General features: G+C 42.7%; 1 protein-coding gene across 4 annotated transcripts in view; it reads left to right on the forward strand.

Moving 5' to 3' along the window:
- Window positions 1-26,482, forward strand: part of LOC126266784 (irregular chiasm C-roughest protein-like) — a 1,732,081-nt gene that overhangs the window by 512,762 nt on the left and 1,192,837 nt on the right. For all 4 annotated transcript variants that reach the window (XM_049971325.1, XM_049971326.1, XM_049971327.1 and 1 more), the window contains exon 2: window positions 18,320-18,365. The gene's annotated coding sequence lies outside the window, so the exon portion shown is untranslated. The remainder of the gene's footprint in view (window positions 1-18,319; window positions 18,366-26,482) is intronic.

Here is a 26,482-nt window from a genome sequence, read left to right on the forward strand (position 1 = left end):
TGTGCTCTTGCTTGTTAGTAAATTACATTTTTTTAGGCTACTCAGAACCCTTTAGAGTTTACCTATCAGTGTTGTTAAATCTGTGTAATCCAGTGCACACTGTTCGTACTGAAGTGTGTTTATTAACAATAAATGTGAAGGAAATGCAAAGTAAACTTGAGAGTGCTGTGTTGAATTATTTAATAACTATTTAAAATACTGTATAATAGTTGTATTCTCTATGTACACCTGGTTTCAGGCTTAAATAGGGGTAGGAAGAGAACATCTTTCCACCGAAAGTACATTCCGTTAGAGGTAGTTAGTTCGTACGGAGCAACTACGTACCTTGTCCCAGGGAAAATAGGCTTGTGTAACATATGAACAAGTGTATATGCCAACGCATATTAGCAATATTTATAACAGTTTCTTAACGCTTATGCGACGGTACCGGAATAAGACTCGTTTAACAGCATCTAATCTGCAGTGCAGTGCGTAAAATTCCGTAGCACCCACTGCGCTTCCTTCTGTCTGTCGGTAACCATGTACCCAGCACAATGAAGGGTCTCTGCACATAGCTTTCGAATTCTGATCTTTCTGCATTCGAATGCAGTGTCTTGTATATTGTTGCTCTGTGTTGTGTCCATACTACTTTCGTCTATCAGTAAGAGCCAGAAGGAAAAAACGTGGAGAGAAGAAACATTTTGGTGGTATCCAAATTGTAATGTATTTCTTTGTATGTATGAGTGTTTCAAAATATACCACACTCAAGCAAAGTATGTGTAAAAACGTGATGTAATTTTTTTCTGTATAAATGCATGATTCAGTAAAACTGTTTCTATATATGCCAAGTTTACTGTCTCATATATAAACGTATGAGTCAGTAAAACTATTTCTAAATATGCTAAGCTTATTATCTCATAGTCCATCTTTTACAAATAGTTAAAGCAGGTTTTGTCATCTCAAAAGACACATCAAACGAAACTATTGAATTTAGAGTTATAATGCTGTGACCATCGGAAAGTGTTTTCTAAGCAGCTGCTTAGCTGCTCCAAGCATGGTGATTGAGGCTCATCCCGAAAGTGTTGACACACATTTCACTACTTAACCCTAGTTTGAAGCTGGCATTAATCCAGTGCTCACTGGTACTGCCCTGTCTTTACTCTGGTCTGGTGCTGGAACTGGTGAATAACTGCAGTGACTTGTAGTGTGTCCACTTGGGCTCTTCTTGCTGGCAAATATAGAGACAGTCTAATGCAGTTTTGAGATCTGCTGATACTGTTGACACTGTTCCTGATACTGACTTCAGATGAATCGTGTTATCGCTTATGTTCACTTTTGGCACATGTATAATCACTTTGAGACTTGAGAGGTTGCAACGCACTCTCACTTTTGATACAGTGCTATACTGCTTAGTGCTCTTAGGGAAGGTGAACTTTATTGCTTGGTTGCCATACTGGATACGATCTGACTTCATTGATATGATGAAACGGTTGGCAGTAGTTAACGCTATTGTTTGTGAGCTCTAGTGAAGGAATAGCGGTAAGATTTACCTGCGTGCAAAGGAAGAGGGTGCCGAGTTAATTGGCTGCAGTAAAAGCGTACGGCGGCTGAGGGACGAGGAGAACACTTTTTTCTGCAGAACCTGTGTGAAAAAGTTTGTGGACTGCCAAGTCCGTCAGTCTCATTGTGCAGACACGTTGGATGGCGCCGGTCGGTCGTTGGTCGTGCCCAGGTAGGCTGACAAGCGCTGAGGAGTCGCTGGAGCTATGGGCAGAACATTGATGACTGGCAGTAAAGCAGAGAATGGGCCCTTATTAGGTAGGAAGCCGATGAGACGGCTGTGAGTTTCTGCAATTTTCTGTGAGACAGGTCAGTGGCGCCCAGGCGTCCAGACTCTGCTACAAAACATATCTGTGAAGGCACGAGGTTTTTAGCTAGTTTATGGCCATTCATTGGAATGTTTGAAATGGACATCCTTTTATAGAGTGCTGTGGTTCCATTCGGGTCATGCTTTTAGCAATGTGGGAAAGAGGCTGCGAAGCTGAATTTTTTTTCTCTTTCCCCCAATTAATTTTTAAATTCGCTGGTTGGTCAAATCTGCGTATGGAGAGGAGACGGATGTCTCCCAGCTTCGGTTGCCACGCTCCAGCTCACGATTGGCTTTCACTAAAGTGGGAGTAGTCTAAGATGTAAATGTGCTATGCTACCGAGCTGGCGAGGAAAGCTGAGACAAAGAGATGGACACTACTCTTGTACTAGCACTTCACTAGAAAAGAATGGCAGGTCTTTACCTAAATGGTGAGACTTGTGTTCTTTGCTAGTGTGCCTCTTAGAGCCTATCTGAACCGTCAGAGTTACTGCTTCTTGCATGACGCACACAACTTATTTGTTTTGAGTCGGCCGTCTAAACTTTTGACATATTCCCTCATGCGTAGTCGTGTCACGGCAGACCAGCAAACGGGTCCACCTCCACACTGGAATTCACTGAGATTTCAGAGGCTCATAGGGAAGTACCTGCGTTGCGAATCAGCGCATTTGCATACTTCCGGGCGCGCGCTTTTAATAAAAGATTGACGCTGACCATGACTGCAGTCGCCAAGCGCATCGTGGTGTGCCGTCCTGACCAGCAGAAGGGAAAACTATTCGCTGCTGTGGCGTAGGCCTCCAATATATGCTTCTCAGCACCCTGTTCTTTTGAACCATATTTTTCTTTATTGAATAGCAGAGCGTAAATTCTTGACAGTAGCGTATTTTTTGGGCCGTACGACGGATTCACATATGTGAAGTAAGGTAAAGTGATTATTTCTGGTTAGTGTCGTGTGTTGATCTCCAGCTGATTACTTTGTTCACCATAGACCCCATACTATTGTACGCATTTGTCAAATATAAAAAATATTGGTGTGGCATTTCTTTAGCCATCTTTTGACATGTGATGTTAAGAATGAATAAATCAGTTGTCATTTAGACCACAACTCTTCCCAGTGTTCTGATTAACATTAACTTTCCATTTTATTAAAGTCTTTATTGCAATTGAAACATGGAAGCTTGCAAACTATCTGCATGAAGTATTTTGGAAGCATAATTTCGTCCGTTTTACGTGCGCTGAACTATAACTTCGAGAGGCGTTCGGAAAGTAATGCAACATCTTCTTTCCTGAAAACAGATTGGTTTTATTCAGGATTGAAATACGTCATATTATTCCCCACTCAGTTATCTACAAAAACCCTGTTTTACGACGCGATTTCCATTCAATGCGAGGGCCTTTCGTCTCCTTACTATGAGAGCCTGTATACCCACATGGTACTACTCTACTGGGCGGTGTCGGAACCAACATCTTGCTGCATTTATAACATCCGCATTATCCACTTCTTGTGGAATGCATCTCTTCATTGGACCAAACAGATTTCAGAAAGTGCGATATCCGGGCTGTATGCTTGATGAGGAAGAACAGTCCAGTGATGTGTTTTGGGCTCTTCTTGGGTGCGGAAACCAATAGAGACGTCGTGCTCAGCAACAAGGTGTTTAATGCGAGGTGGTCGAGGCATCACAATGAGAGAGCCTGCAAGTTCCCACATGGCAGGTGTCACAGATGTGTGCGAAGTGTCGGCACGCGGCAGATCGGACATGTTTCGGCAACCTCGTTGTGATCATGACAGACGCCTCGCCCAGCAACTCACCGTGCTTTTGTTCACTGCCAGCTCTCCGTAGACATCCACCAAGCGCCTATCAATCTCTGTAATGGTCTGGTTCACCACCGAAAGCAGCTCAATGACAACTCTGCATGGAACGCACCTTCATTACAAACGCAATTTGGAAGACTACGTATAGCGCTGCGACCTATCGGAACTTCATGAAACTATAGGATCCCATAACAAGTTCCGAATTTTTTCAACCGAAAGTTGCCGTGAAGACAATGTGTTGCATTGCTTGCTGGACGGCCCTCTTATGTTACACCTCTCTCTGGAGGCTGGCCTTGCCGCGTGGCAATCTCTCTGTGTATGGCTGTGTCTCATATCCTCTGGAAGACACGACAGTAACTAGGAGGCTACAGGTATAAAAAGATTTACGAGACTTTTCAGGCATTCAGAAAAGGTCGGTCGAGTTGTAGATATTTTAATTTGCTATAACATTCGCGCCTATGAATCCTACGGCACTTGCATTCTTATTGTCTACACACCACAACTAGCGAGGTATTACCGACGTCTGCAGTATTACGTCAGTACTCTGGCAACAGAGGAACATTTATTAACGTCTAGAATTGCGTCGTCCGTTATGTACGCCCAGCGAGTGTGCGGAGAAAGGGCAAGGCAAGCAGTTCGCTCCGATTACCGTTAAGCGCCATCTGGCGTAATTCTGAACGTGGCTCTCCTTGATGTCAGACAAGGAGTGAGCAGCAAGTGCGGAGGGGCGAGTGGCCCGGGTCAGAGGATCACGGCGGACTGGGGCGTGACCAGCAGATTGCAGAGATAGGCCACCGCGACCCACCCTCCAACTCTCTCCTGCGCACCAGGCAGTGTGCCGCTCGCACCTTGCACAGACTCGTTCCCGGCCTGCAGCTCCACTGCAAGGCTGACCGCATACCAGCGTGACAGCCTTATTTACCGACCGACAAAGAGAAACAAGAAATTGCTGCAAATCGTTGCCAATGCAGAGCAACAGCTGCAGCGTTTATGGTTATGAAGGCAATCTGCAGTCTTATCCCAAACTCGATTGCGAAGCGGAGAGTTCTCTTATCGATAGTAATCCTTCCTCCTGTCACATGGTTAGTGCTACTCACCATATGGCGTAGTTGTAGAGTTGCAGACAGACACAACAAAAAGACTATCAAACACCCAAGAACGCCTTCTTCTGAGAAAGACAACATACACACAGACATATTCACGCAAATTCAGCTCCACATCCATATGTAAAGTCTCTGGCTGCCGAGGCAGATGTCTGTCCTTTTCTAATGCTGACGTAGTTCGTAAGTTGGTTTCATGTTCCATGGATCATTTTTAACCATCATTCGTAATGATGTGGAACGAGTCATTTTACATTCCATCACAAATTAGTTTGTGAATACGGTTGCATGCAGAAAATTTATTAGTGTATTTAAGATACAGATGAAGTCGCACAGTCCTTTCATTCCGAGTTCAGTAATCGTGAGTGCGTCATAGCCAGTAATACCTTCATATGTCCGAGCAGTTCTAGGCGCTACAGTCTGGAATCGCGCGACCTCTACGGTCGCAGGCTCGAATCCTGCCTCGGGCATGGATGTGTGTGGTGTCCTTAGGTTAGTTAGGTGTAAATAGTTCTAAGTTCTAGGGGACTGATGACCTCAGCAGTTAAGTCCCATAGTGCTCAGAGCCATTTGAACCTGCATGTGTCAAGCTCTGACCACGTGTGAGGAATGTTAGTTCATTCGTACACGCAGTCTCCCATGCTGTTGACAGACGGATCATCAGATGGCAAAGACGTGTACTGAAGCACTCTTGTAGCTGCATACCAGCCAGTGCAACGTGTGTCTCAGAGTAATAATAATCAAAAATATAGGAAATAAACAATGAGAGATTATCGTTAATATAATGGATTTATTGCTATGTTCTTATTTTTAATAACAGTTAATTGCTTTGTAAAAAGTAACTGAAATTCACATCTCATGGTCAACATTTTGTGAAAACAGATGCTTATAACGAGGTCTGTTTACTTTCTTGTACCCAATCCTTTTAATTATCGTTAATTTCGCAAATGGCGCAGTCCAGGCAACTACACGGAAAATTATCAGATTTAATCAACATAATTTAATTAAGTAAATTTCATACCAGTGAATGATGTGAACTGGAGTGAACTGAATAGTGAGAAGTGAAATGTTTCTAAGTGCCAAATCTTATATTTGTTAAGAAAATGAAAAAAAACATTGTATTTCTGACAGCACATACTTGCTTTGAATACAAAGGGTTGAGAAGGTATTCTGATACCACAAAACACTGCCGCTCACCGCATCACCGCAAAAATAATAAGACAAAAAATAAGTACTTTAATAAGAACGCTGTAAGTGCGAAACCAGAAAACTTAGTGCTTCTAGATGCCAATAAGAAAGTCTTTATAAGCTGATTGTTCAGAGTAGAAAGCAGCATCCAACCACTATTAAAAATTCTACTTATTTAAATACCCATGCTTCCATAATAACATTATAAAAGCGAAAGTAACTCTATTACGTTTTCACGACAAAACCGCAGAACCGATTTTGATGAAATTTGGCATGGAAGTAGCTTGAACCCTGAGGAAGAGCATAGGCTATTGTAGAGACCCCGCATCTCGTGGTCGTGCGGTTGCGTTCTCGCTTCCCTCGCCCGGGTTCCCGGGTTCGATTCCCGGAGGAGTCAGGGATTTTCTCTGACTCGTGATCGCTGGGTGTTGTGTGATGTCCTTAGGTTAGTTAGGTTTAAGTAGTTCTAAGTTCTAGGGGACTGATGACCATAGATGTTAAGTCCCATAGTGCTCAGAGCCATTTGAACCATTTTTATTGTAGAGAGGAAAAAAAGTGACCCATCACAGTGTGCAGTAGACACACTTTTTGCATCACTGAATATAAAACACGTTAAAAATTATTTCATTTACTGCATAATGTATATTCACACGTAGCTACTCCACCAACATGATGCGCGCTCCTGCCTACGCCCTTCTCTATGCGCCTTTCGGTTGCGACATTGCGTTTGCTGTGTGCATACTTTGTGCATAGGGGCAGCTGAAGGGAGGGAGCGGGAATGGGAAGCACAGCACTAGCTATGCTTATCCGAACAGGCAGAAAGATGATGGTGATGATGTTGATGTTTGGCCGGCCGGGGTGGTCGAGCGGTTCTAGGCGATACAGCCTGGAACTGCGCGACCGCTACAGTCGCAGGTTCGAATCCTGCCTCGGGCATGGATGTGTGCGATGTCCTTAGGTCAGTTAGGATTAAGCAGTTCTGAGTTCTAGGGGACTGATGACCTTAGCAGTGAAGTCCCATAGTGCTAAGAGCCATTTGAATACTGAGGCATTACTTTTTATTTGTGATAAAAGTAATAAAATACGGCATTAGGTTTTCCACTAGTAGACCTGTAGTGAACGAAAGTCACTTCTCGTATTTTTTACATTTTAGAACTCGAGATGGAAGCACAGGTTGGCACAGAGTTTGTGTGGCATCTACTAACAAATTTTTGAAAGACTTTGTCCACGGTTTGGCACCTGGGTGAAATGTCAGGCATGCAACAGAGTGCCGAGAAAACAATGGCACTGAAAGCGCGTTTTGTGAGAAAGTGTCACTTAGAAGGTTTTCCATTTCCGCCCCCGAATTGTTGGCAAGGCTCTCCGCGGCATGTGTGCGGCAGTAGCGGAGGCCGCCCCCTGGGCTAGTGGCCTAAACGGCAGGCCGGCACGGCGGTCCGCAGGCTATAATGGTCCGACACGGCGCCGCATCTAATTGCTTACATTAGGCTAACGCCGGCCACCTGCCGGGGCGCGCCCCCTAGCGTGCCGCCGCCTCTTCATGAACGCTGCTCCGGACCTACCACGCCGACACACTACCTTTCGCCTTGCGTGCTCCCCTGTATCGCGGGTAGCTGCTCCGAAAGGGGAGCGTCCTAGACGAGAGTTTAATTACCTGCCGGCCCCTTCCCACGATTAAAATGCCAGCCTCTCTTCCATGTACAGGACATTGGTTTGATTTACTGAGCCACTGGCAAACTTCGGGGCAACGTAAGTTTAAGTGAGAAGCCATTTAAATAAGTGAATGATATAACCACTCCGCATCTGCTGTTTAATGCTCTTTTATTTTTATGTTTCCACTAACAAGGCGACGGCAGAGCTTCCCCTCGCCAGTTAGATTCATATTGACAAGGTATGTAGGACTTTGACGTATATCAACAGAAAGACATAACTCTTAGTCGTTTCCGAGAAATAAGACTGTCTGTACGACAGTTGAAAGAGTCACAATATTTCATTGGTAGCTGTTCGTGTGCGTTATTCCACTGTAACACAAGACACTACTGGCCATTAAAATTGCTACACCACGAATATGACGTGCTACAGACGCCAAATTTAACGACAGGAAGAAGATGCTGGGATATGCGAATGATTAGCTTTTCAGAGCATTCACACAAGGTTGACGCCGGTGGCGACGCCTACAACGTACTGAAATGAGGAAGGTTTCCAACCGATTTCTCATACGCAAACAACAGTTGACCGGCGTTGCCTCGTGTAATGCGTACCATCACGTTTCCGACTTTGATAAAGGTGGGATTGTAGCCTATTTCGATTGCAGTTTATCGTACCTCGACATTGCTAATCGCGTTGGTAGAGACTGTTAGCGGAATATGGAATAGGTGGGTTCAAAAAGGTAATATAGAATTCCGTGTTGGATCCCAAAGGCCTCGTATCACTAGCAGTCGAGATGACAGGCATCTTATCCGCATGGCTGTAACGGATCGTGCAGCCACGTCTCGATCCCTGAGTCAACAGATGGGGACGTTTGCAAGACAACAACCATCTGCTCGAACAGTTCGACGACGTTTGCAGCAGCATGGACAATCAGCTCGGAGACCATGGCTGCTGTTACCATTGACGCTGCATCACAAACAGGAGCGCCTGCAATGGTGTCCTCAAAGACGAACCTGGGTGCACGAATGGCAAAATGTTAATTTTTCGGATGAATCCAGGTTCTGTTTACAGCATCATGATGGTCTCATCCGTGTTTGGCGACATAGCGGTGAACGCACATTGGAAGAGCGTATTCGTCATAGCCATACTGGCGTATCACCCAGCGTGATGGTCCGTGTGCGTGCATGTGGTGATAGCGCAAAGTCAGCGTGTTGTTTATCTGATGAAAGCCATCTTACATCTACAAGATTATGGAGCATTTTCATTTCAGCACTAGTTAGCGTATTTTTACAGTTTGTCAGTAATTTGAGACAATTTTATTTGTTCCCAGGTTACGACAATGTGTTCATATGATTCAAAATATCGGACGCATCATGTATATCTATCTTTGTAACAGGAAGAAACAGTTGCTCACTCGCTACATTCACATGACGTCATAACTTAATGTTCACTTCGCAAAGCAGTGCACTATAATTCAGTTGGAGCGTGGCAAGTGAACTTGGTCAGGGAACACTGCTAAAGTTATATAATTGCGTGTGGTTCAATGCCCTTGTACAAGTCTTCCAATTGAACGCCATTTCGGAGGCTATAATGTGCCTAATATACCATAGTAATCCTGTAGTAGAAAGGGGGCCTACTGTTGAACTTGGAATCATACAGACTGGTAAACGGGTGTTAGTGTGACGGGAAGGAGCAGTGTAACACGACTTGGAAATTTTATGTAGAAAGAGCATGTCATTTCCAGATCAATTTATTTTGTGTCTGCTGCACTGAAAAATTCATTTATTTGCTAATCTAAATAGAAACAGTCATAAGACTAGAGAATGATTCCGTAAATGCGTTGCTGTCTCTTAAATTGGTTTATTGTGTGTTGTGTGCCTAATAATTATAATAGATGAGAATATTGTCAGTGGTGTTGAATGTGAATATTTGAAACATCGGCAGTTTAGTGTACCTCTGTTCACACAAAATTGTCCTCGTAATTACCACTTAAAATTAGGCTTCCTAACACACACGTGAAATGTTTCGACGAATCTCATTAGTCTTGGATCGTTACCGAGTTACAAGTTCTGCAGATCACCGACGGACGGTAGGACAGCCTCCATCCCTCCCCATCCTGCCTTCCATTCCGCCCAGAACTCCCTCCTCCCCTCCCCCACCCAATTCGCTGCTCTCGGCGAAGCTACAATAGCTCCCAAGCAGTACAAGGCTCATTGTGCATTTAATTAAGACCGGGGAGGTCTCATTGAAGAGACAGACTTCAGGAGTTCATTATGGCGATACAGCCGGGGTCCCGGTACACAGCAGCGAAAGATATTACGCGTGTCGGGGTCCCGGCTGTTCTATAACGAACAGATCGCTCCACTATCTAGAACAGTGCAAATGAACAAAGGTTAGATATCGTGAAGTAATGACCCTGGAAAGCTTCGCTTCTGTTACATAGTACCATGCAGTAGATAATGGTATATGTAACTGGAATGAGGAGAGGCTATGATAAGTGCTCGCCAATGAGTTTAGCTGACGAGTAGTAGCTGGTGTACAACAAAGTAAATTTCACACACTTAACATCCTTAAGTTGTAAGCCGAATTGAGAACCGAACTGGGCCGCAAGGATTTCGCGGGCGAGATCGACTTTCGAAACATAGACGACAGAAAATAGTGACCTGTTGAAGTTTCGATTCGTGCTTGGTTAGCACACGTAGAGCACCTTTTTTCTCCATAATTTTGCTTTCACCGACTATACCGCTCCATAGCGGGCTAGTGCTCAGCAAAGGGTATTCCAAACGTATGCATCTGATTTCACAGGACCGTGTCGTCCTCAGTAAAGACAGAACTATAGGTACATTTTAATAAATGTGATTAAAATGTTTTTGTTTTCAAAACACTCATCAAAATTTACAAGGGTACACTTTTTCGAAATTTGCGGTGTGTCTTACTTAAACGCAAATATTACAATAACTGTCCTCATTAACGAAATTATGGACACGACGTAATGAACGTGACATATAGAGTTACAAGGAAGGCGAAAACGAAATTTTTGACGAATATTTTGAGTACGCCTCGATTCTGTCAGCGGGCAACGTCTGTCTCATGTTCGGAACAAACGAATGACCTCGCCCACCGATTCATATGAAAATAGGTCATTGCGCACCGGCCACCACATTCTGCATAGACTTTAGTTAAAGTTACTGTGATCTTTAAGATGTGTCTATGCTTAGTCAGCACTAGGTAACAATTTATAAATATGTTGGTGCTCATTGTCAACTTTTAAAATTTGATGAATAAAATTTAATCTGCAGAACATGCATTGGCGTCCAGAGACAAGCGTGAATGCATGCGTCAGAGTATCTAAGTATTCACCGCGAAAAAAATTGGCATTTCAACGATTCTTACCCCGGCAGATGGGCTTAAAGTGAAGTCGAGTGCTGACTGATCTGTAGGAAGCACCATTCCGTTTTGGCTCCTCCGTCAGCGTGTTATGGTGTTGCGGCGTGCGAATTTCTGAGTGTATCAGGATTGCAAACTAACAAACAAAAAATACCTAAGTTTAATTTTTCGAGTTGATAAAGAAAACCAATAAAATCCTGTAACTATCTCTGGTAAAGCTTTTAACAACTTTTTTTTTTACTTCGGCCTACAATAGACAAGTGGAAACTGGAAACAATAGTATTTTTCCCCCCCATCCAGCCCCCCGGAATCTCTTTATTTGTTCGCTGAGGTTCTTTCTCTGTTTCTCTGCCCAGAGGACCCTTGTCCTAGTACTTCGTTTTTCATACAACCTTCCTGCGAAATACCTCTTTATATCATATCTCTTTCTGGTTAATCGCAGCTACTTCCACGTCCCTTCTGATTTTCTGAAAGTACTTGAAATTTTCTTTGTCAATCTACATTCGCTCATCTGACAATCCATTCTTTTCTCTATCGTCAGACATTTGCAAAAACACCCTGTGAGTGCGTTAGCGTGTATAGAATAATGTTTGGGGTTAGGAGTGGACCCTTATCCTATGACAGAGCATAACGGTGTTTAGCTGTACACAAACTGTTTTTAATTAAAGATTATAGTCAAAGAAGTAGACGAATTTACATAGGTTGTAACATGGCATGTTAGGATAGTTCTCAAGATAACACATTACGTCCAGTTTAATCAAAATAACTCTGAACACAACAGTATCAAATTTTAACCAGAAGGTTCTCTACAAAATTATTGTTACTACTACATCGTGAAGTTGTCCAATATTACGACACATCATCATATTCCGGTTCTGAGTTCGGTACTATTTAGGATGACAACCAAGTCTACGGAGGATGGTTAGTTTTTGTGACAAGCTGAGCAAAAGATTACTCAAGTTTCCTCGAGTTCACAGTGGACGCAAGCTGGTGAGCCAGCAGGTTTACGCCTCTGCTACCAGTGTTTACTTTAGCTGCGATGAGCTGTCGGCTGCATGGCAGCTCTCATCCTCTGAAAGTCCTATAAAAGCTAGTCAAAGTCTTTGCTGATTTTATCAGAAGAAACTGTCGTATGTTTCTCGTTAGGCGAGAAAACATGCGCTCGTCCCTAGTCTTGAAATATGCGATATGCACATGCATGGATGGAGCAGCGTGCATATCGCAGTGTCCTTTCAGTTCTCGCAAGAAGAATTAATTATGTGGCTGTTTCTTTTCTGCGCTGTTGGAGCTCAACGATGCTACAGCTAATATCTAGCTGAATGTCAGCCGAAGTGAACGCAGTGTTCACTTTAAAATTCCTCCTTTGCGTCGTACAGAGCATGATGCGCCCTGTTCTGCACTTGACGCTGGTTCAGAGGAGAGACCCTGAAATTTTCGGTCTTGTTTCTCTCGTAGCAAAACTGTCCCCCACTTCGATCCTTTCATGCTTCATGTCACGGGTTTTTCCAACCAATAGGAACATTCCTTTCATCTTGTGGAAACTATCTCTGCCAATCGCAAAGGGCCTACCATCAAACTGCGTCGAAATTTTGACACTTTACTCCTTCTTAGTTCATTTCAACCTATCAGACATTTTGTGCCCTCTCCAGACGCCTAAAAGTTACATGCGTACATCGCCTGCGTACGACACGCCTTTCAAATGATCAACTGCGTCGCTGGTCTGTTTGTATCCATCTGGAAATTCCCCAAAGCAGTTTTCTAAAGATTCTCTCTGTATCACACTTCTGGCCCGGTACCTGCTCTCTTCGATGACTCACCCAGCGATTTCATTGTCCCTCAACACAGGTCACTTGAAGAGCATTCTGTTGCACTCGGGTCCCGATATCGCAGCTCGCATCTTCTTCCAAACTGAAATGTTTCCTCCAGCAGCTTTTTTCTTCTCTCGCACATTGACATGCAAGATTTAGGTTCGGTGTGTTAATACCGTCGACTGATTGTCATACCTTTGCATTGCATAGTGTACATTTTAATCGGCAAATCTCGTCATTTTCGACGGGAAGTATGCCAGGTGACATATTCACCTTCCTGTTATGATGTATAAAATCTCTCATGTAAGGTGCGAAGTTGAAATTCATTCTTACACTCATACTGTAGAGGTGCCCATAAGACTTAAGCCTTCTCCTGCGTCTAGTATGCGTAACCTTCTCCAATGACTGACACTGATGGTGATTCATACAAATAGTGATCCTTCTTCTCCTCCCAGACACCATCTTTATTTCTTGCGCTACGAGAATTTTCCTTAAATTTTTTCTTTCCGTACAGTCCACTTCTTCCATTTCTCCCTTCTTATTCAGTATGAGACATTCGAAACTGTGCCGGCCTGGATGGCCGAGCGGTTCTAGGAGCTACAGTCAGCTGCGGTCGCAGGTTCGAATCCTGCCTCGGGCATGGATGTGTGTGATGCCCTTAGGTTAGTTAGGTTTAAGTAGTTCTAAGTTCTCGGGGACTGATAACCTCAGAAGTTACGTCCCATAGTGCTCCGAGCCATTTGAACCATTCCAAACTGTGAACTGCTTCTGGCTTAAGAACCATGGTTTGGCACTTAATTTTCGCATTGTGGGATACTGTTCCTTAGGAGATCAGAAGCCCTGTTTTTTGTTTTTTTCTATATCGTATAGTTTGTATACTGTTAGAGCTCATTCTTTATAGTTGGTTAACAACGGCATATTACGAGAGAACGCTAGGTACTCCACTTTCAAAACTTGCTTCATTAGATCTAAAGAGATTATTTCTAGTTCTTCGTCTGTTTTTGTGGATAACTTCACACAGTGTATTAAAATATATGCTAATGACGTAACAGATAGTATTTAACCCCATCAGGCGCTTTACAGATGACGGTGTTGTCTGTGCATATTATACGTTACAATACGTTATTTTTGCTAAATGGAGAGAAAAAGGATGATGATCTAAACCTGGTGCAGAGAACAACCGCTGGCTCTAAAGTTAAATAAACGTGATGTAATGTCGGTAAATTGATGAAAAGATGAAATATAATTCGACTACGCGATCGGCGATGAGTCACTTAAATAATGCCACAATTTCCAAGTATCCGAAAGCATCTGGTAAAAGCCATATAAGACATAAATCCAGCCGCTAGGACAGAAGACGCCAGATTTGTTGGAAGAATGCAAGGAAAATGCAATTCACGTGCGAAAGTTGTCTGCAAAATAATCGTTTCGCTAATTCTTGAGTATTGTCTTGCCGGTACTGAAAGCTTACCAAAGTGAATTAGCGGAAGAGTAAGAGAAAAAAATGGAGAAAGAACTGCACGGCTCAACATGGATTTGCTGCGTCAGCATGACTGCTTCACAGAGCCCGTCGACGCCTCCAGAAGAACATTATAGAGTGAGCCTTTTGCGCGTCGCGGTGAAACTTACAAAATTCCGAGACTCCATGTTTCAGTACACGTACGACTACCTCCAACATATCTCTTCGCGCAGCGACCACGACGCAAAAACAACAGAAATTCCGGCTCCCACAAAAGGATGTCGGTCGCAGTCTTTTACCGAGAAATCGCTGAGTGGAATTGGAACCGGGAGAAATGAATCTGGAATCCTCTGCACACACAGTCACATACCGCTTTTTGCGTTGTGTAGTACATGGGTAAATATTTAAAACTATCCATGTGCAGCTGACATGTTTACCAAAATTTGTCTGTAGCACTCAGCCCGTTAACCGCGTTAGCGCGCCGTTTCGGCGATGCCCGGAGCGCCGGCGGGTCTCAACAGGAGGTTGGCGGCGCTGGCCGTTTGTCATCCGGACGCCATTGAGCCGGGCCGGGGTCCCCTGGGCCGCCGTCCGTCCTCGGTCTGTTCATCCCGCCCTCGCAGGCGCCGCCGCCCACGCCCTCTCCACGACAAAGTCGCGGTCAGCGCGCCACGGCAGAAAAATGGAAACAAATAGGATGGGCCGCCGGAAACAGAGCGACGCGCCGGATGCCGAATGGAGCAAAGCCGGGCTGCGCTGCCCCTGGGCCGAACGCAAACTTCGCCGTATTTGTACCGAACTACTCGGCAAGTCCGTTACAGTCAGTCAGTATCGAGACTTTACTATATGCTCGGTTCGGTTACTTTTGGCACACTCAGATTCTTAATTTATATTTCTCGCTTCACTTCTTTGACTGCTAATTTGTGGCACCAGGCTGATAATCAGAGCTTCCGTCAGCGTCACTTTAACATGCAGGAGATGCTTCTTATTTTAATAATAAGAAAGTGAAAATTTAAATGTTTGAATAAAATAATAATATGTTTAGACCAGTGCTCAGTACATCGCTTTAACATACCTTCCATGAATTTTGCAATACACGGAAACGTAAACTTTAAAAAACATTCTTGCGAAAAATGTTGCATGTCACGCAACTGATTTAGAAACAATTTTGAAAATTCGGTGATTTTTGTGTCATGAGCAGTATGTGAGCGTGTAAGATTTTTGTCTCACACACCGAGGCACTCATCATGCCACCGACCTGCTACAAGCGCCGTATGTCGCGACATTTGTGCCGCTGAAGTTCCTGACGGACTGGGAAAAGTACCCCTCTACGGTTTTGTATATCAGCTACAAGTCGAGATAGTATCTTAATCTACCAAACTTAATATTTAAAAAGCTGACTAAAGGAAATGCAGAATGGCAGAATTTTACAAGATACGTCACTACAAACAAAATTTCGGTAGTTGTTCAGCAGCATTTTCTGCGTATTTTGGCATAAGCGACCTGTGGTGTCCAGTGGCTAATTGCAGTCGCTACAGAGTAATTGTATTTCGATTGAGCAACAGCTGGGTCGCTGTGGTTTTGTTCTGCGATCATTTTGGGTGCCACACCTGTTATTAATGGACTACTTCTTCTCGGGGCATGTGAAGAGCCTAATTTACGAGATTCCGATCGGTACTCTTCTGGACTGTGTTGCCAAGATTGTCTGAGTCATGGAAGTAGTTGGGTTCAAATGGCTCTGAGCACTATGGGACATAACATCTATGGTCATCAGTCCCCTAGAACTGAGAACTACTGAAACCTAACTAACCTAAGGACATCACACAACACCCAGCCATCACGAGGCAGAGAAAATCCCTGACCCCGCCGGGAATCGAACCCGGGAACCCGGGCGTGGGAAGCGAGAACGCTACCGCACGGCCACGGGATGCGGGCCATGGAAGTAGTTCCCCAAACATCTGGGCTTCCTGAATGTGTAAGACAGTCGATGATACGTCGCTGAACATCCTGTCTTGATCATGTTGAACAATATTCGTGAGGGAACAGCAGTATTGCAGATTGAACACATTATAACAGAACTGTACACGTCTGGTCTTGGAGCTCTTGAGTTATTCTGTGTTTTGTGTTGCATTTTTAGCTGATTGCGTATTACTTTCTTTTTCACTGTTTTCAAGTTATTTTTCGCATAAACAAAAGCAGCTTTAGTAACGAACCGAATAAATTATAGTTACATGATTAGCCTGTAATGTGCCAGCGGAGCCCGTATATCCCTTGTACCAAAATACTCAGAAAATATTCCTGAGGAACCGCCGTGTTTTTCTCAGTGAAGTTCGGGTTCGTATTATACAACTACCATTCAAATAAAATCATTCCGCTTTTGGCTGCTAAGATCTTACTGACTGCGGTTGCAGTTTCGTCAAGTGGTCATTTTCATGCATTGTGGGATGCCGTAACCTACTCAGTAATATAAAGCTGTGACGTGACGCGTAACAGCAGTTGCATGTGATGGTGTGAATTTATCTGCTGTTCCATATACCATACACACAATAAAGCTGGTGAAATTTAAGGCAGCGGGCGTAGTAAATGGATCACAATGTTTTGCCAGAAAAAAGCGGAATGATTTCATTTAAAAATCATCAGACTGCTATATAGTTACCTGTACGTCCACAACAAACTCATGTAACAGAGTTTTTTGTCACACCTCGAAGAATGCATCATCATAACAGAGGAGAGAAATCGTGTAGTTACAGCTAGTGACTGTATGCCTAAGCAACATTATACTGTAAAGGAAGATATTAGAAGTTTTTCGACTCTTGCGTATAATCTGTTTCTTCAGGTAGAATAAATTACGAGTACTACTTGTATGATGAATTGGGCGCAGCGTTTTCAAAGCTGATAACAGCAAACAGCCACTCGCGTTCCTGGGATTTTACGCTGACTCGAACGAAGGGACGAATGTCACCATGAAATCGGATCGCTTCCCGAGTTTACGCGCCATTTTCTGGCTTAGGTTCTCGGAGAAGGCATCACGAACACCATACTTTGCCCGATGGATGTCTGACATTGCTTTAAGCGTAATATATTTCAAAGGAAGCGAAGGAAGGTTGGCATTTAACGACTCGTTGACCTCACGGGCTTTACACAGGAATAGGAAAAGAAATCTGTCCGACCTGTGTCTCGCTGTGGTACACCTTTTCGAATCGCACAGTGCTAACTATGAACGGAAAAGTTCTACTTGTCAAATGAAAATGTAGGTACCGGATACGACGGAGATGATACAGTTTTACAAAGGTTACTTCTATAATCATAATCACAACCTGCAGCAACGTCAACATTAATTTTTCAGGTATCTGAAATGGAATGACGAATCTAAACTTCTTTTGAAAGGATTCTAGGAAAACAATTGAAAAGTGCACCTATTCGAATAGTTAACCAATTTATCATTTGGTATTTCATTTCCTGGTTTTATAGCATGCCAAAACATCTCTCAGTCGTGCTGAAATCCACTCTGTGACTTCCGTTAAAATAGTGGAATATTTTTTACGGTCATGGGGCACACAGTGCAGAGACTGATGTTCCATATCAAATGCCTTTCAAACAAGCTGGCTAACCTGGAAAAACTGGGCATGAGATGGATAGAAGGTAAGTCAAAGATTACACACGTGACTGCACGTATCAGATACACAGATATATAATGATTGGCTCACAGCTGTATGAAATGCGCAACAGCGTGAAACCAGCCCAAGTATAATGACAGTGACAAATAATTATTAATTCTAATGTAGTAACGGTTCCTAATAACACCTTAATAAACAAGTGTTTCGTAAATAAAGCTAGTCATCTTCAAAAGTTTGATTTATCTAGTTTTTCTCGTAGCTCCTAGAATATTTCACAGCGGTGTTTCTGCACACGATACAGATACTTGTTTATTTATCTTTCTGTACGAAAAAAGCAGCTGACTAAAATCCCGATGTTACTCATGTTGCATAATCTTACTGATTTTCGTTTAATTTATTATATACTATTATCATGGGAAAAAGTCATTTACGACACCGTTTGTTGTTGCAGGCACCGCTACTGCATACGACCAACGATACGACGACGTTTATACAAGGTAAGCTTCGCAGCACATACGACAAAATTGTTATTCTGATAAACAAATAACTGTTCACTATATTCGCATTACATATCTAAGTATTTGTTGATTAAAAATGAAGTCTACTGGACTGACTGATAGTTTATTATGGAAGTAATAGCAAAATTTCCTCAGGAATTCATAAAATCACCTGTTAGTACACATTGCACGGATCAAGCAAAATTTTTTGTTTCTTCAGGAAGAAATTTGTATTTTCAGGACGCAACAATGGTGTCCGGTTCAGTAATTTTCTCAGTGATTCTTTCAGTACCAGAACATCGAACCGTAGAAACGTCAAACTCTGTTACCAAGAAGCACTCAGTGTGGTAGCAATAACGGAAATCGTTTGCACACCCGATGAATTGAGATCTATACAGCAACGGGAACACAGTCGCTAAATACTCTAGTTGTCGAATGGTTAAATCAACAACAGCCTTCAAAACAAAGTCGCAAGGTGGGTGATCAGTGATTGACTCAGTCACTCATTTGAGTCATCTTGTTTCATTCGTACTGATAATGCTGAGGTAATTGAAAAGTGCAACCTTACACTAAGTAGCTAAACTTTCCGTCAATGACATTTTCCCGTGACCTACATCGGCAGACGTTACAAGAAGCTAGAATTTTCTTACGCATTCACTTGTAAGAGTAGTCTTAGATTTGATATAAATACTCCTCGTAAAAAGAATTTGCTGATGTATTTTTTTCTAATGTTCTGAAGTGGACAATATTAAGACTGTGTTTGAAAATTTGAGTTAGTTTCACAATTGGTTAACGTAATATTTGTCATTCGATGAGAGCATTTCGTTGTTAAACCCAATTCGCCCTTCCCCCGTGGCCCGATTCTAGTACTGTGCTTAAACTGTTTTCACTCACGTGAAAACCGATAATGGATCATTTGCTTGGGTAATGAGTGGGCTGTTAATTGATTCCAAACACGTTCGCCTGAGTGGCAGTGACGAGCTCGTAGGCAAGTGACACGTTGAGCGCGGGTGGATCACACGTGTGAAGTGATTATTTTATTGGCACCACTTGGTTCCTCTTTTGTGCTGATGTTCAGCTACGTTCCTTCGCTGGGCGGGACAAACGAATAGTTTTACGATTTGAGTATACAACTGTATCCACTTACTACATTCCTGTTTTATACAGGAGCATTCATTAAGTTGTGCGCGGAAGGAGGATTAGCTCTATCAACTTCCTTCGCCAGTTGTTTCATGCTAAAGATAGCAATAACTACAGGCAGATTCAGACTATTCTGCCGTATCAAAATGATTGACTAATACTGGTTTGTGGTACTAAGTAGATAATTTAATATTCAGACTGTTTACCGTTTCATCTGTAGAAAAAAAGATAATAGAAGTTGAAATATTGTTCACGTTTGAGCTTTCTTGTGAGTACTGATTTGTGGATCCTAAACATACATGTCGTACTACATTTATTTTGTTAGAAAATCAAGTCATGTAGTCGTTGCTGTTGTGGCCTTCCGCCCGAAGACTTGTTTGGTGCCCCTCACCATGTTACTTTACTCTGTGCAACCCTCTGAATCTGTGCTTACTGTATTCACTTCTTGGCACCCATTTATGATTTTTTCCCCACACTTTCCTCCAGTACTAAATTAGTGTTCCCTTGATGTGCTCAGGATGTGTCCTATAAACCGACCCCTTCTTAAAATCAGGTTGCGACACAGATTTCTTTTCTCCGCAGTGCTGTTCAGTACCTTTAGATTAGTTACATGATCTATCCACCTAATTTTCACAGCACTCTTTGTAGCACCAAATTTTAAAAGATTCTGCGTTCTTGTTGTGTAAACTGATTATCGTCCATGTTTCACTTCCAGATTTGGCTACAGTCCTTACAAAAATCTTCAGAAAAGAATTCCTAACACTTAAATCTATATTCGATGTTAAGAAACTCCTCTTCTTCAGAAACGCTTTTCTTGCCACTGTCAGTCTGCATTTTATATCTTCTCCACTTCGGCCATCATCAGTTCCTTTTCTGCCAAAATAACAAAACTCAAGTGTCTCGTTTGGTAATCTGATTCCCTCTGCATCACACGATTTAATTTGACTATGTTTCATTATCCTTGTTTTACTTTTTTTAATGTTCATCCTCCTTTCAAGACACTGTCCATTCCGTTCATCTATGCTTTCAAGTCCTTTGTTGGCTCTCGTAGAATTACAATATCATTGGCAAACCTCAACATTTTTATTTCTTCCCCTGAACTTTAATTTCTACTCCAACTTTTTCTTTGGTTCCCTTAACTGTTTACTAAATGTAGACATGGAATAACATCTGGGATAGGCTAGAGTTCAGTTTCACGCCAGTCCCAACCACTACTTCCCTTTAGCTCGATTCTTACAACTGCCACCTGGTTTCTATGGTTAGTATGGCTTCGCGTGTTCCTACTTTTCTCCGGAATCGAAAGTGGTCTTCCACGAGGTCGGCTTCCATCAGTTTTTCCATTCTTCTGTAAAGAATTCGTGTTCTTATTTTAAAACCATGACTTATTAAACTGACAGTTCCGTAATTTTCACACCTGCCGGGGCCTGCTTTCTTTTTAATTGGTATTCTTACATTTTTCTTGAAGTCTGATTGTATTTCGCCTGTCTCACACATCTTGCACACCACATGGAGCAGTTTTGTCATGGCTGGTTCTCCCAAGGCTGGCAGTAGTTCTGACGGCATGTCTTCCAATACAGGGGCCTTGTTTCGACTTCGATCTTTTAATTTAAATGGGATTTCATTTGATGCAATGGTTTCAGCATATAGTCGTAGTGTACCTACAGCGAATATTACACAACGCACTATTGTACTAAGAACCAGGGGAAAAAAACACGCTTCTTAACGTCCTGTGTTTAAACTGACAAATTTTAATAAAATCCAGCTGATTTCATTCTTCAGAATCGAAGAACGCCCTACTATTTTAAATTACTGCAACGTCCCATAATTAATATTAAGGGACTAAGGTGGTGACCTTATAACGCGAGAAGGGAGTCAGACATGTGCTCTGCTGATAAGAAACTGTTACAAAAGCCGGCTACTTCGATTACACCGTTAAAGTGATACTCTACCTTTACTCACGTTAATGAGGAAGCTGTTTCCTATTTCTTCCTCATTAGAAGACACAGCTACGTAGGCAAAATTCCGTGAAATGCTGCTCTTCTTACACATCACTCACAGACTGACACCAGTAGCTTCTCCAGCATTGCAGAGTTGGTTCAAAACATTTGACAATGAAAGTATCTCGGCCAAATTCACAATTTGCTATTTACTTTCGTGAAAGTAGAGAACTACACAGGCTGCACTGTCACTAAGGACAAAAAAAAATGCTACTGCCGTATCGCAAGGGACGTTTAGTTTATCGTCTATGACAATATTCAAGTTTAGTACACATTAAAACTAAAGAAGTGTTACTGAGAAATGGTTTACGCGAAGTCAGCCTTTGGGGTATACAGACGTGCTAGTCTTCGATCTCGCAACAGACGTGGTATTAGTATTACTGAGAGGTAAAAAACGTCTTCAACAAGCCGCGTGGGATTTGCCGAGCGGTCTCAGGCGCTGCAGTCGTGGACTATGCGGCTGGTCCCGGCGGAGGTTCGAGTCCTCCCTCGGGCATGGGTGTGTGTGTTTGTCCTTAGGATAATTTAGATTAAGTAGTGTGTCAGCTTAGGGACTGATAACCTTAGCAGTTAAGTCCCATAGGACTTCACATACTTTCTTTTGTCTTCAACACACGCTGCGTGGCCATGTTGGGACAAGTGAACGGAGTAAACGTTGGTAATCAGTTGTCACCACACAGGATAATATAACGGCTTCAAATCGGAGAGTATGGAAGCCCTCCAACGCAGTTACCCAAATCACTCTTTCAGTTCTGATACGACCGATGTAGGAGCGTCAATTAATTCCGTAGAAAATGTGCACGCGATTCGAAAGCTAATGGATAAATGTAAGTATTAACAGTTTACATTAATAGGAGCATCGTCGGAGCTTGGAGAGAGATTAAGTGTTGAACTAACTTTGAGTATCGAGAGCAACATCATTTTATGTCCAAAGATTGACAAATGCTTCGCTGGTAAGACACGACGTCACGGGAATCCTATCTCTGGAGGAAAGGGAGTTGAACAGCGCATGTTTGCAGGACTTTCTGCTGACATGTTGCTAGAATCAGACGCGGGATCCAGCGTGCGGTCAGCTTACTCGGTGCTTCACATACACCTGCATCGACATGACAACTCTGCAGTTCACACCTAAGTACTTGGCAGAGGATTCATAGAACTACAATATTTCACTACTGTTCTACTCTCAAACTGCAAGTGGGTAAATGAATACCTAAACCTTTCTGTGTGAATTCTCATTTCTGTTACTTTTACATGTTGTTGTTGTGGTCTTCAGTCCTGAGACTGGTTTGATGCAGCTCTCCATGCTACCTTATCCTGTGCAAGCTTCTTCATCTCCCAGTACCTACTGCAACCTACATCCTTCTGAATCTGCTTAGTGTAGTCATCTCTTGGTCTCCCTCTACGGCATTACCCTCCACGCTGCCCTCCAATACTAAATTGGTGATCCCTTGATGCCTCAGAACATGTCCTACCAACCGATCCCTTCCTCTGTCAAATTGTGCCACAAACTTCTCTTCTCCCCAATCCTATTCAATACTTCCTCATTAGTTATGTGATCTACCTATCTAATCTTCAGCATTCTTCTGTAGCACGACATTTCGAAAGCCTCTATTCTTTTCTTGTCCAAACTAGTTATCGTCCATGTTTCACTTCCATACATGGCTACATTCCATACAAATTCTTTCAGAAACGACTTCTTGACACTTAAATCTATACTCGATGTTAACAAATTTCTCTTCTTCAGAAAAGCTTTCCTTGCCATTGCCAGTCTACATTTTATATCCTCCCTACTTTGACCATCACCAGTTATTTTGCTCCCCAAAAAGCAAAACTCCTTTACTACTTTAAGTGTCTCATTTCCTAGTCTAATTCCCTCAGCATCACTCGAATTAATTCGACTACATTCCATTATCCCCGTTTTGCTTTTGTTGATGTTCATCTTACATCCTCCTTTCAAGACACTATCCATTCCGTTCAACTGCTCTTCCAAGTCCTTTGCTGTCCCTGACAGAATTACAATTTCATCGGCGAACCTCAAAGTTTTTATTTCTTCTCCATTTCTTCTCCTACTCCGAATTTTTCTTTTGTTTCTTTCACTGCTTGCTCAATATACAGATTGAATAACATCGGGGAAAACTACAACCCTGTATCACTCTCTTCCCAACCACTGCTTCCCTTTAATGCCCCTCGACTCTTAAAACTGCCATCTGCTTTCTGTACAAATTGTAAATAGCCTTTCGCTCCCTGTATTTTACCCCTGCCACCTTTAGAATTTGAAAGAGAGTATTCCAGTCAACATTGTCAGAAGCTTTCTCTAAGTCTACAAATGGAAGAAACGTAGGTTTGCCCTTCCTTAATCTAGCTTCTAAGATAAGTCGTAGGGTCAGTATTTCTTCAAGTGTTCCAACATTTCTACGGGATCCAAACTGATCTTCCCTGAGGTCGGCTTCTAATGGTTTTTCCATTCTTCTGTAAAGAATTCGCGTTAGTATTTTGCAGCTGTGACTTATTAAACTGATAGTTCGGTAATTTTCACATCTGTCAACACCTGCTTTTTTTGGGATTGGAATTATTATATTCTTCGTGAAGTCTGAGGGTATTTCACCTGCCTCATACATCTTGCTCACCAAATAGTAGAGTTTTGTCAGGACTGGCTCTCCCAAGGCCGTCAGTAGTTGTAATGGAATGTTGTCTACTCTGGGGGCCTTGTTTCGACTCAGGTCTTTCAGTGCTCTGTCAAACTCTTCACGCAGTATCCTCTCTCCCATTTCATCTTCATCTACAACCTCTTCCATTTCCATAATATTGTCCTCAAGTACATCGCCCTTGTATATACCCACTATATACTCGCTCCACCTTTCTGCTTTCCCTTCTTTGCTTAGAACTGGGTTTCCATCTGAGCTCTTGATGTTCATACAAGTGGTTCTCTTCTCTCCAAAGGTCTCTTTAATTTTCCTGTAGGCAGTATCTATCTTACCTCTAGTGAGATAAGCCTCTACATCCTTACATTTGTTCTCTAGCCATCCCTGCTTAGCCATTTTGCACTTCCTGTCGATCTAATTTTTGAGATGTCTGTATTCCTTTTTGCCTGCTTCATTTACTGCATTTTTATATTTTCTCCTTTCATCATTTAAATTCAATATTTCTTCTCGTCTTTTTACCTACTTGATTCTCTGCTGCCTGCACTACTTCATCCCTCAAAGCTACCCATTCTTCTTCTACTTTACTTCTTTCCCCCATTCCTGTCAATTGCTCCCTTATGCTCTCCCTGAAACTCTGTACAACCTGTGGTTCTTTCACTTTATCCAGGTTCCATCCCCTTAAATTCCCACCTTTTTGCAGATTCTTCAGTTTTAATCTACAGGTCCTAACCAATAGATTGTGGTCAGAGTCCACATCTGCCCCTGGAAATGTCTTACAATTTAAAACCTGGTTCCTAAATCTCTGTCTAACCATTATATAATCCATCTGATACCTTTTAGTATCTCCAGGCATCTTCCATGTATGCAGCCTTCTTTTATCATTCTTGAACCAAGTGTTTACTTTTACATGATGATAGTTTATTCACCTGTAGTCAAAAAAATATTATCTCTTCTGTAGGAGAAACGTGGTGATTGAAATTTCGTTAAAATATCTCGCCCGACTGGGAAACATCTTTGTTGTAGTTATTGCCACACATACACTTTTATCAAATGCATGACATTCTCTCCCATACTTCGAGATAAAACAAAACGAGCTGTCATTCTTTCGACATTTTCAACGTCCTCCATCAGTTCTATTTGGTAAGGATACAACACAATCCAGAAATTCTCCGGAAAGGTTCAGAGAAGCGTAGTGTAAGAATGTGTGTTGTCTATTCTTTCGGACGTGTCACGTGTTTGTTCACATATATGGGTAATAAATCCACAAACTCAGTGCGAATACACATTTCTACCTCCAACCGGAATCTAAAATAAGCGAGCATAGTGGATATGAACAGGGACTGGCAAGCGTGCCGGGATAGTCCGAGTATTTGCTATAAACACTGTGTTACGATGGTGCGGTGAAAAACACAAAACTATCTCGTAAAGAGGGAATGTCGGGTTCGGGTCCCGTCCTGTCACGCATTTTCACTCGTTGAAGCTGATTCCGCACCAAGTCCCGATATAGCTGATGTCATCAGTTTCTTACCTTTCCTTTCTCCCCCCCCCCCCCCCCCCCGCCCCCTTCAATTAAGTAAGAGTAGCGTAGTATGGCATATCGCAGTTGCAGCAACCGATGGTGACGCACTGGCTGGTGACTGGTCTACACCACACTCGTGCTAGCCTGTTCAGGCTTCTGCAACACTAACTCGACGTTGTCCATTCCTCACAGCTCCGCTTATATACTTTCCTTATTGCATCACGTGCCTGAAAGAGCAGCGGGTGGCATTCAGTCTCGTGGTGGCCAGTTGTCATAATGTTTTAGCTCATCAGCATATGTGGATTGTGCCAAGCCGTGTATTTTCCACGCTCTCACTCCCTGCCTGTCTGACCGGTACTTCATTTCTGTGGAGGACACCATTTCCACATTCATTGCTTCGTTGAGTGCACTGACCAGATGAAAGCCATTTGGAGCGAGGTCTGGTGAATAAGGATGATGAACCAGACATTCATATTTCATTTCCTGCATAGTCTCAATTGTCTTATCGGCTGTATGCAGTTGGTCGTTGTCATGCTGAATTCAGAAGTCGTAATTGTTGGACAAAGTTGATTTTTCTGCATGTCTGAATAAGAAGTACCGGTTACTGTCACGCCTCTATCCATGTAATGCTCCAAAATTACTCCATTTTCATCCTGGAAGAGAAAAGGCATGACCTTACCAGCAGATGCTTGAGTGAGGAATGTTTTTGGTTTCGGCGATAAGCTGTGGCACCATTCGTTGCTTGGTTATTCGTTTCGTTTCTGTTTGGTGACGGTGGTCCCAAGTCTCGTAGTCTGTAACAGTTTTTCCCAGAAATTC

The sequence above is a fragment of the Schistocerca gregaria genome, chromosome 4 (assembly GCF_023897955.1).
Source record: "Schistocerca gregaria isolate iqSchGreg1 chromosome 4, iqSchGreg1.2, whole genome shotgun sequence".
Classification (NCBI taxonomy): domain Eukaryota; kingdom Metazoa; phylum Arthropoda; class Insecta; order Orthoptera; family Acrididae; genus Schistocerca; species Schistocerca gregaria.